Here is a 12355-nt window from a genome sequence, read left to right as displayed (position 1 = left end):
TAATTTGTCAAGGGCTGTTGTCATGGAGATGACTGGGATGCCCTATATTGGAATGGACCTGAACATTTTCTGGTGAGGCAAGGCCATCTAAGTTTTCTCATTTGAAGGATGGCATGGAAACAAAAATGCCCCTTGAGAGGAACTGTATTCATATTTTGTTGAAACCATTCTTAATTATTATTTTTGATAATTATGTGTGCAGATATAATTGCATATGCTTACAGTTTTCAAGACCTATTCTAAAATATCTTTAAGTTATTAGAAACTTCCTCTGATCATAAAAAAACACAGGAAATAACTTTTTAAACTGATTACATTGCAACAAAATTCATGAATTTTACTGGGCATATAGTTTAATAACTTATTTTAACAACTGACTTATTTTTGGTCTCTTCTTCATGAAGTTGATGTAATTTACCAGTAACTATCAAAGGAAAGTGACACCTTATGCAGTTGGCTTCCCAAATCACCACTGTTGCTTTTAGTCTTTCTATTTGTGATCACCTTCTTTAAAACAGTTTTCTGTTTGAGAGTTTAAACACCAAATGGCTAACTAAACTACTCATCTGTTGGTACAAGCAGAATCAATTCAGTGAAACTTTGAAAAAAATGTTAGAAGAGTTTAAATTAGAATATAGTATTTTATATATTTGTAGTAGCAAGAGTTTCAGTTGGGAAGTTTTCTTTTGTACTGATATTCTTGGACTATAGATAGTCAACCAACAATATTTCTAACTCTAATTTATTTTGGACCATTCTACTCAACTGTCATACCTATTTAATTTTGTAATTAATCTTGATCTATACTGGTACTGCCTGGGGTTTTGTTTTTTGTTTTTTTTAATGAACATCTAAAACTGTATTTATGTAAGGAATATAAACAAAGTAAGAATTCACTACTACTGCTGTACAGATATTTGCAAGTAAGTTTATGGCCTGTATATATGCAAAGTTAGATTACTTGGATACTTGGGGAAAAACACCTTTAACCAGAATTATTTTATAATACTCATAATCTCAACTAAGCCCTCAACTTTACTATAACTTTCTATCTACATATTGAAAATACTGTTTCACTTGAAGACATTCATAAAAATTATTATTTAAAATAAGTTGGGTAATTTAAAGTTGTCTAAGTGATAATAATGGTGCATATCTTAAACTTAGATTTTATATCTTATAAACTTAGATTACTTAATGTTTAATATCTTATAAACTTAGATTATTTAATGCCATATATTCCTGGCACTTTCCCTCACTAATACCACAATTCTGTGGCCATTTTAGATTTACTAAATTTTCTCAATATGGAAGTTTCTTTATATCAGAATGTAATACTATAATCATTTCTTTCCTCCATGTTCTAATTATATGTCATTAGCACATTAGAAATACAGTGGCCATGTTCTGATATTTTCCCTAAACCTCAGTTCATTAGAATAAATTTTAAAAAACAGAAAGCTTGTAATGTTCATAAGAACAAAATTCTAAGTGTTTTCAACTAAGCGATATTCTCATAGAAATATCCATCGCTTCCCGTAACATTGACTCACTTTATGTAAATAGGTGTCATACATAAAGGAGCAAAATAGATGAGATAGATGTAGGGAGTGCAGGTGGGTGGCAGCCAGGGTCATCTAATGTTATATTGAACATTTTACCCCTTGTACCATATTTAGGACATGAAATGTGCTTGCAAGCAAACAAGCAAAAGACGAATTGCTGAAGTGATATTATGATTTTAACAATTCAAAAATAACCTTCATTTCTTACTTCTGATTAGTATTAAACGTAATATATTTTTTTTTATCAAGTACACAATCTAAAACAGCTAAGAAGTTAACTTTAATAGTTAACATATGTTGTCTACCTGCCATGATCCAGGCATGAATCCACTCGTATGTGAGTGCTTTCCATATATTATCTCAGTTAATCTTCAAAACACTCTTGGAGGTAGGTTTTATTATGCCTAGCAACTAAGTAGAGTGAGGTTAGACAGCTTAATGAGCATTTGAATCAGATCTATCGAAACTTGATCTAAAATCAAACAAAATGAAAATCAAATAATAGAAAATGTGAAATAGTTTCCAAATTTAAAGAGTCCCTCCACGTAAAACCCACATGACCTCACAAATTCCCAAGATAGGAATGATTACCCCGAATCTTGGCACTTTCTTTGATAAAACATTTTTGAAGAAATAAAGCTTAGTGAAATATTCCTAATTATAACTCCGAAATTGGGTTTAGATACATTTGGCTAATCTTGCTGGTTGTTTCTCTCTTGGGACAATAATTATGGAGAATTTACTGCATTCTCCATCCCATCCCAAAAACAAACAAAAGGAGAGGAAGATTAAATCAATTATAATGACAAAAATATTTTCAAATAAGTACCAACAATGCCTACTTACTAAAAGGAAAACCTAACTGCAAACCTAGTTTTCCTTAAAAGGGGACTTAAAATCAAATAAGCAGAGTGATTTTTTTTTAATTTTATCAACTTAAAATGCTATTTAATTTTTCATTTTAAAGACTTTAAAATTTTGATTGTAATAATATTTGCCTAAGTAGTGAAATGTTGTATGATTTGATAGGTGACAAATCATTTAATGATTTTTTGCCATACTATGTATTTTTTAAGTTAGTTTACCTTGATATACCTATAATCAATTAACTTCCACTGTAATTATTTTGTGAATTTTTTTTTAAGATTTTATTTATTTATTTGACAGAGAGATAGCGAGAGCGGGAACACAAACAGGGGGAGTGGGAGAGGGAGAAGCAGGCTTCCGCGGAGCAGGGAGCCCGATGTGGGGCTCGATCCCAGGACCCCGGGATCATGACCTGAGCGGAAGGCAGATGTTTTTAACAACTGAGCCACCCAGGCGCCCCTATTTTGTGAATTTTTAAACTGCCCTCATTTAGTTAACTAAAGAGAGATATAGAAAGTGATGTAGAAAATAGAATTTTCAAATGAGATCCCATTATTTGATTCCTTTTTAAATATGAAAGATTTTAGACTCTCAAATATTAGAAAAAGATTCCATCCCTTTAAAAAGCTCAATTGTGCTCTTTTTTTATTTATGAAATCCTTGAACCTGAGAGATTGGGACAACATGGATATTGTATCTGCTCTGGTTTACTTATTTATTAACTTGAATCTGCAAAAATGGAGATGTTAAGATTTTATGGAGATAATCCATTCAGGTTCCCTTAAGTACCAATGAAAAAATGTTTAAGGACATCATTTCCATTCAACAGAAAATTGCTCGATTTTTCACTTTCACCCGAGAAGAAATGAAAGCACTCAGAATAATTCTGTCTGCATGTTATGCAATAAATGGTTTCCTGAGTTGTTTTGTGTAAACATTTTTTTAAATTGGGTTACTTTTTTAAAATGCATAGAGCTCACATGTTAAAAGAGCATTTGAATTTATGTTCTTGTCAAGTGAAGAACTTTTTAGAAATTGATCTGTTTTGTGTCAGCTTTTTATAAAGTGAAATCATCCAGATCTGTTTATTTTTATTTTCATTAAAGATTTTAGTTTTAAGTAATCTCCGCACCCAATATGGGACTCAAACTCACAACTCCGAGATCAAGAGTAACATAACCTATTGACTGAGCTTGCCGGGCACCCCATAGATCTATCATGTTTAAACCCCAATTACTATGAGAGTGCCAGTAGCTTTTTTAAAAGTCTGATAACTTTCGATTTTTAAGAACCATGTTACAGTCAGAGAACTGTGGGGCTTGAGTGTTTCAACCTGGCTATATTCTAGCTGTTGGTCACATATAACTCAGCTCAACTTCACTTTGACCTTGGAGACCACGCCTTGACAGACTCTTGGATTTTCACCCTCTAAAAACTAATTCTGGTTACTTACCTCATTTTAAATAAAATTCAATCTCAGTTTTTATCATAGTTAATAAAATATTTGTATAACTTTGTTTTATCCTTGATTTGGAAATTTACATTACATTACTATGTACTAAAATCATAGAACTGATCAAGACAATTTTCTTTCCCTTCAAATTCATCAAAGTACATAGGTCTATATATAAATAGTAAATAAGTGTAAATATACATATACAAAAAGTTGTGCTTTTGTTAGTATGAAGCAAAAGAGAAAACTTATTAAAGCAGTTTTTCAGTTTTAAACTTATGGGATAATAAATGCCACAAAACTGAATTTTATCTAATGAAGGGTACATTAACTATATTTATTATTAACTAAAAATCTAAGAGTATTTTAGGATAGGCCTGTGGAGTCTGTTCTCTTCTATATCTCCACTATTGCTTTCCCATAACTTCATACAAAATGTTAATTTCACTTGAAAAATTAGGAGGTGTGGACTATGTTTAAATTAGGAAAAGAATGGAAGTACCTTAAGATTGTTCCTACATAGATTCTGGAATCCTTCAAGCTTTGTACCTCAATAATCCCTTTAAATTCTTTTAAACATGAAATTATTACATTTTGTGTTTAAAGTAAAGTTGTATGTTATGGATTTCAAAGCCTCTCAGAGCATGAAGGGTTTACAGGAAAGGGCAAAATAATACAAGCTAGATACAACCACACCTGACAGACACTGACAGAGGTTGAGAAGACAGTGTTTTAATGGATTTTTTTTTAAAATAGAAATGTACAGTTAATGAAATCTGAGGTCATTACTGTTAAGAACTGAGAACTCAGCTTTTTGAGTGTTTCCAATAAAAATAATTAACCACGGGGCACATTATAAATATTTAATAAAATCTAAAAAATCACCACTCTCCTTTGTTAAGGATAATGAGAGCGAAGATTGCTATAGAAATCTAGACTTCTGATTTTCTAATTTCTCAGTGCTTAATTTATCACTGTTAAATTTGGTGTTATGGCAGAGATGGTATTTAATATGTTTAGTTCTTATCATAGACACCATAACATTTTGGTGTGTCTTAGAATACAAATTAGTGGTATATATTACTCAACAAACATTATCGCATGCTTACTAGGTTTTAGGCAGAGTGCTGGAGCCGGGGAATACCCCACTGGGAGAGATGGCTTTGCTCTCAAGCAATGCACAGCCAGTGTCGGAGACAGACATGTCAACAAATGATTATAATGGAGTGAGATCATTGCTCTCCGAGCTATGTACAAAGTGCTTTTAGCAGTGCAGAGGAGACTAGCACCAATTTGCCTGCAGTTGGCTTTAGGGAGGGTATTCAGGAAGTGCTTCTCAATGGAGGTGAAGTTTGCACACTGACTTTTTTTTTTTTTCATTAAAAAAATGAAATACTGGACCTCCAAATAGTATAAAGAAAGATGCAGTATATATTTTTCTAGATTTTACATTTTGATATGTACTTAAGATAAGGGAGAGCAAGTTTTCTGTGTAGGATGCTGAATTTTTTAAGATTCATTAGTGTAATTTCTCAGATACACTGCCTTTGACAAATGTGCGCAGCCAGGCAAGCCTTTAATATATTGATTATGTTAGTGTTTTGTTGCTAGTAGCATAATGGATAAAGCACAGGCTCCATTTTTATTCCTCTATGCTCTACCAAAGGGGGGGGGGGAGAAGTATATTGCAAACCGTGAAAGGCACACAAAAGCAAAAGTAATTAAATAACGTAAATGGTGAGGGAGATTGCCTGTGATCTGGGCTAGAATTAGAAAAGGAGGTGTAAGAAAGAGGTTATTTCAGAGGAAATGATATGAAAATGTTTTAAAATAGAAAAAAGAGTTCTGCCTTGTAACAATAGGGCATCAACTTAAGTGATTTCACTTTCCTTTGTGTTGCTTTCACATTTACAACAGAGGAGGGAAGTACTATTAATCTGAAATTTTCTTTACTTAGGATTAAGTTTCATCATTGATCAGACTGAAACCACCCTATTTTTCTTTCTTAAACTCCCAATTGCATGAAAAATCTTCACTTCAGAGTGATTAGTACTTCATGTGAATATCATTATGCATTTTGCTTTCTGATATCTTGACAATGCAGTTTATCCCACTCTCGCTGGGATTCTCTCCTGGCAACAATTTATTTCCTTGTGTTCATTTTTAGGAAAATCCTCTCAACATTGTTATATGTATTATTTTATAGGAAGGAAGCATGTAAAATACTCTTGAACTCATTTTACTTGTGAGTTTGAATAGCATTCAGATTAGAACGATTTCCCCAGAATTTTATAGGCTTGCCCAATCCAGCTGTATATTTTATATGCTAATGTAAATTCTATTTTTGTTCCCCTTGGGGGTTTAAGTGATTATAATTGTTGCTCTTCAAAAGCCAAACAGATGATGATTGCTGCTTCAGGAGTATACCAAAAGAAACTGGCTTTCATTAAACCTGCTCATCCACTTCATAATTATCTCCATTTTATCTAGCTAAGAAGCAGGAAAAAATGGCAAGTACAGTTCACTGAAGCCAGTTCAGTTATTTAAACATCACTTTATTGAACTAGCAGGAGGTGTAAAGTAGGGGGAATGTTTTCATCCTAACACTGATATGTAGCCAGTGGCCCAACTCAAGAGTTAGTTGAGCATCAAATGCCAGAGGCCACAGGGAATGAGAGGGGAGATATTTTGAGCCATTCTGAGAGGAGTCCTCTAGTGGATACAATAAATAGTACCGCAGTGACAGCTATGCTGAATTATCTTTTTGCTTGTTCTTCCTGTAAGTTAAAAATGAAGTTAGCTATGTAGCTTTCTACTAAGAAAGACTCAGAAATGCATCCAAAATGAAAGCGAAATTTCCTATATAATGTAAAAAAAAAAAAAAAAAGGGAGGGGGGATATTGATAAGTTCTAAATACCAAATCCTGAGACTGACATCAGAAGTCCTTCAAAGAATCTTTATGGTCATAGAAGCCTTGTGATCTGATCATGGGTCAGAAAGCAGATTCTTATGAAGGCTGATTTTCCTCAACAGATAGAGTATCTTCCCATTCAGGTGACATGGGGCTCTGAGTTATCTGTTCCCTAGTCTCAGGGGGTGTGTGGAGGGGTGGCTTTGAAATTGACTTGTATTGGAACATGTTCCTGACCACATACATGCTGGCTGTCCTGATGGCACAGTGAGGGTCCTTGAACTGTTACCCAGGGGAATAGAAAAGTATCCAGAGTCACCAGCTGTTTAAGCTTCCAGCTGTGAGAAAGCAGTTCTCTGCTGGTTAAATGAAAAATTTTGAAAGAGCTCTTTCCTCTAGAGTTTTAGAAACCAATTGTCTAAGGGTAGACTTAGATAAAACATTATTTTCATAAACAAAATGGAAGGTTTTTTTATTTTTATTTTTTATAGATTTTCATTTTCATGTTCCGTAATAGTTCTGCAAGTTTCAGGCAATTTCACTTCTTGAAGTTTTAACATAGAGTTGTTATTTTACAACCTGATTTTGAAACTTTGTGGAATCATATTGAGAAAAGGGGGAAAGGGGCGCCTGGGTGGCTCAGTCATTGGGCGGCTGCCTTTGGCTCAGGTCATGATCCTGGGGTCCTGGGATCAAGCTCCACATTGGGCTACCTGCTCAGCGGGGAGTCTGCTTCTCCCTCTCCCACTCCCCCTGCTTGTGTTCCCTCTCTCGCTGTCTCTCTCTCTGTCAAATAAATAAATAAAATCTTTAAAAAAAGAAAAAGAAAAGGGGGGAAAACAGTTTCCTTAATAAGAAAAAGGAAATATGTTCCTTAAAGGATTTCTGATAATTTGCTAGAAAGTTCTATACATTAATATTTTCCTCTCAATTCTTATGCCTTAACAATAAAAAATGTCCCAGTTTTCATATATGTAATTTTATTTTGGCTTCACAATAACCTCATAAAGGAAGAATACTAAAAAGTATCATTTCATTTTATATAGAGAAACAGAGATTCACAGTTTTAAAACTGGAATCTGGGGTATACCAACTCCTTGATCAATACTTTAACACCTGGATCTACCAATAGCTTGCCAATACATGATGTTGGAATTACATCTAGACTGTAAGAGTCCCTTCTAAACCCCAGGGTTGGGCTAAAAATGTTCCCAGAGAATGAGTATTTTCTCAATCTTAGGTCAACTATGCAATTTGCATTCTTAGATCCAGGGAGAGGGTATATCAATGGCATGCTCTCTAAAAACTCTCTAAATTAAAAACTCTATCTGGTAGTGGGACAGTATTAGAATTTTCTTGGATTCCTGTGCAGAAATATGCCAGGGTTTACATAACTCTGATTTCCTACCAACAAGGCCTGTAAAAGCCGTAAGTCTGAGAATATACCAGCTGCACCTAGAGCTGCTCTAAGCAAAAATGGTGAAAACTCTGTGATTGGTTTCTCACCTCTCCATCACCTTCTCGTGATACCTCTAGGACCTGGCCATCCTTTGTTTCCCTAGGGTTGTGCTGTCCCTTTACTCACATTGTTAAAACCCAAGGTCTCCTACGACAATATCTCTTTCCCTTCCAAGGTGACCAGTTGTTAATCTAATAAATTATTCTCCACTAATGGGAAAATATTAAGGAGAGTCCCTTCCCCCCCCCCCCCCAGTTAATATTTAAAAGTCACTCCCAGGGAAAATGTCCTCATTTTTGTTAAACAATCATGGTGAATAACTTGTAGGGTGGTCATGTCAGGCCAATATGAATATTTTTCTGGTAGCTGCTTTTCTTAACCGTGTGACGCTCCTTGATCTCTATCACTGAGGAAACTGCTTACTTATCTTGAAATAGGACAGTTAGAAATGAACTCAATGGGAAAATGTAACTGGAAAAAAAAAAAACAAACCCTGCCTTATCTCTCTATGTTTATTAAATAGAAGTAAAAGCTACAAGCTATAGTAAACACTAAAAACATACCCCTACCAATGGAATGCCTGTAATTTCCCAGGGCCATCTTACACGTCTGTTCTTCAATATGACAGGAAATTGTGGAAAATCATGCTTACTCTGTGACCTCACAGACATATGAATGTAAATAAAATCTTTTAAAAGTCTCCCAGTTAAATCTCTTCCAGCATAACACAAAGTACAAATTTGGCAATTATTCTAATTAATCTGCTCAACAGAGAGCCACACTAAAATAGTTTAAGCCACACTTTAACTCCAAGTTAACTGAGCAACTAAAAAATTTGTACTATTTTTTTGTTTTGTTTTGTTTTAAATCACTGGTTCATTAGAATCATCCGTGGTGGTTTTTATAAATATCTAGGCTTAGACTTCACCTCAGAATTACTGAGCAGACGTCCTGGGATGCAGACCAGGCCTCTGTACTTTGAAAGAAAAAGGCCTCCCCGGTAGATTGAGGCTTTGATCTACAGCTATGTGAGGCTTTCCTCTCACCTGTTCTAAGGATCACTGAAGATTCACTCTGTGTCAGGCATTCTCCTAAGCCCTTGACAAATACTTTTTCACTTAGTGCTTACAATAACCCTAAAAGGTGGCTCTTATTCATATAGTACTCATTTTACCAATGAGAAATCTGAGGCTTGGAGAGGTTGGGGGAATGTGCCTAAAGTCATATACCAAGGATATGGGAGAGGCAGAACCAAAATCCACGTCTGCTTGAATACTATGAACCGCTACAACCCTGAGAAGGACTTTTAACTATACAGATTGAAAATGCATGGCTGTATTTTATAGCTGTAATTTCCAACCTAGAAGCTCCCATTTTGCTGCTTTGATTATCCTAAGATTATCCAGAGTGTACAGGGATTGTTTCATTTTATGGCCTTAAAAGAGAGCTACTATATTCATTCGAGAGGAGACATGGTCTAATAGGTAAAAGATTCTTTAAAATTATAGGTGAACTGTTTTGCTTTCTTTGTATAAAAGTCACAGACGATTGTCTACTTTAGGTCTTTTTTTTTTTTTTTAAGGTTTTATTTATTTATTTATTTGACAGAGAGAGGGAAAACAAGCAGGGGGAGTGGGAGAGCGAGAAGCAGGCTTCCTGCCGAGCAGGGAGCCTGATGCGGGGCTCGATGCCAGGACCCTGGGACCATGACCCGAGCCGAAGGCAGACGCTTAACGACTGAGCCACCCAGGCGCCCCTACTTTAGGTCTTAATTCAGAAGCTCAGGAGCTGCTGTAAACTACCTTTTAATTTCATGGCTAAAAAATATTCAGAAATGACACAATGTTAGAAGAGCATACTTTTTCCTTCCAGGTTAATTTCTTATTAAAAAATATTAAAAATTATATAAAACCATTGCTGAGAAATGCGGTTTCCAGTGTGGAATATGCAATTTTAGGATTTGTTCTTTCTGATTTGGGACTGACACCATTATTTAGAATAGTGATGACTCATGTCTAGGACTGAAATCTGTTTTTCATGGGTTTATACATTTTCCCCTTGAATTGCACCAAAAATGGTTTTTTAATTGGCTTTAACTCATGCCCAATAAATTGGATGAAAATTGATTGCCGCAGTCATGTTTGGTTTAAAATTATTCAAGACTGCGCCATGAGTCAAATGAGTGCATGATCGAGGGCAGCAGTGCTTTATGTCCTCTGTTTATGACAAATAATGCTTTTTCAAAATGGTCATAATTCATATCTAAAAGTTAATATATGTTCACAACTTATAAAGCTTAAAAGATAGTAGCAGAGCCACGTTAAAAAAGAAATTTCTCTTATTTTCATATTATTTCTTAATATATTCTTTTTCTAGTTCGCCCAAGACTACAGGTTTGGTCATTATATTCCTTTAAAATTAAATAATTCTGCATGTAGTTCGTGATAGATTCTTGGTCATGATATTAGAATATTTTTCAAAGCAAAATTAAATAAATGAGAATGTTCAGACTGTACCATCCTATAGAGCTGAGACTGGGAGCCAGTTTCCCATTCTCTGCAGAGTGATTTTAAAGACAAATATTAAGCAATATGAAAATTGAATTAACTCAGGTGACTGTTTAGGGCATTGAAATAGCAATTCACTAAATGGTACCTGTCAGGAAGCCAGTTTTTGTTCAATCTCATTATAATTATTTACTGTGTTATGGTTTTCATTTATTTATATGCCATAGAAATATAAGCAAATCACTTTAAGGTCTTTGCTAGTTGGGAATAAAGATGCATTTTATGAGATTCTCTAGCAACTGCAGGAAAGGGTATAATAGGGTAAAAGAAACGATTAATTAAGTGAAAAGAACATCGCTTGGCCATAATATAGATAGGCATTAAGTGAAGGAAATAGTTGATGTTGTTGAGTATAGTGAGTATTAGGCAATTCTAAATGGGCAGGATAGTTATTATCTTATATTCTTCTAAGAAACTGGTGGAGCAATTTCTGAAAATTTTGTCAATTTGCTCTATTATAAATGTATTTTTCATATGTATTAAATCTCAAGATTTGTTTTTGTAAGTCAATATTATTTTGTTTATAAACTCCAGGGCTGTTCATCTGTCCTCTCTATGAATCTAAGTTGTCTTTTAAGCAGTCCCTGGTCCTCACCATGCAGTATTGATCACCAGCTTCCACTTGCTGACTACAGGGCTGAAGCTTGAGCTCTTCAGCCATAGTTTTTGTGTGTTTTTTTGACCCGAAACACTAAACTACCTGTTTTTCGGATTTATAAAAAAGAATGCATGCTCAGAATTTTTACAAACCCAATAATGCAGAAAACAAAGAAAAAAGGACCTAAAGGTCCAATTCCTATTACTCAAAATAGCCACTGTTTAATGTTCTAATGACTATTCTTTATGCAATGTTGAATACTCTCAACAATATTTTATGGAAATCACTAAATTACAAACATATACTCTCCTTTTCAGTGGCTTATAACTGTTTACTATGGTTATAGAGTAAACTTCTAAAAATTAAAATCTACAAAAACTAAATAATGAAAATTTCCTCAAAACCTAATATGACTGGTGGCTTGGACCTCCTAGGACATCATATATTATGTTTCTCAAAATCCTGTTGATTTGACCTGAATCATTTTATTTTATTTTATTTTTTAAATTTTGTTTATTTATTTGACAGAGAGAAACACAGCAAGAGAGGGAACACAAGCAGGGGGAGGGGGAGAGGGAGAAGCAGGCCTCCTGCCGAGCAGGGAGCCAGATGCGGGGCTCAATCCCAGGACCCTGGGATCATGACCTGAGCCGAAGACAGAGGCTTAACTACTGAGCCACCCAGGTGCCCCCCGAATCATTTTAAAGAAGTAAATCATCTAAGTATCTTTTATCTCTCTTCCACTTGTCAGCAATAGATGGCATGTCAAGACTTGAGTATGATTATTTCCATTTAAAAAAAATAGGAGTTCTGTCTGTTTATGGTAATTGTAATCTCTGTTTTCCCTGTACTCTTGTTTTCTTGCAAGTGTTATGTCATTTTTAATGTCTGCTATATATTTTTTAAAGTTTCTGCTATACTTCTTTAGAACTAC

The sequence above is a fragment of the Mirounga angustirostris genome, unplaced genomic scaffold (genome assembly GCF_029215605.1).
Source record: "Mirounga angustirostris isolate CCGP_5_RB_7025 unplaced genomic scaffold, mMirAng1.0.hap1 SCAF_15, whole genome shotgun sequence".
NCBI classification, from domain to species: Eukaryota; Metazoa; Chordata; class Mammalia; order Carnivora; family Phocidae; genus Mirounga; species Mirounga angustirostris.
This window is presented reverse-complemented; position numbering follows the sequence as displayed.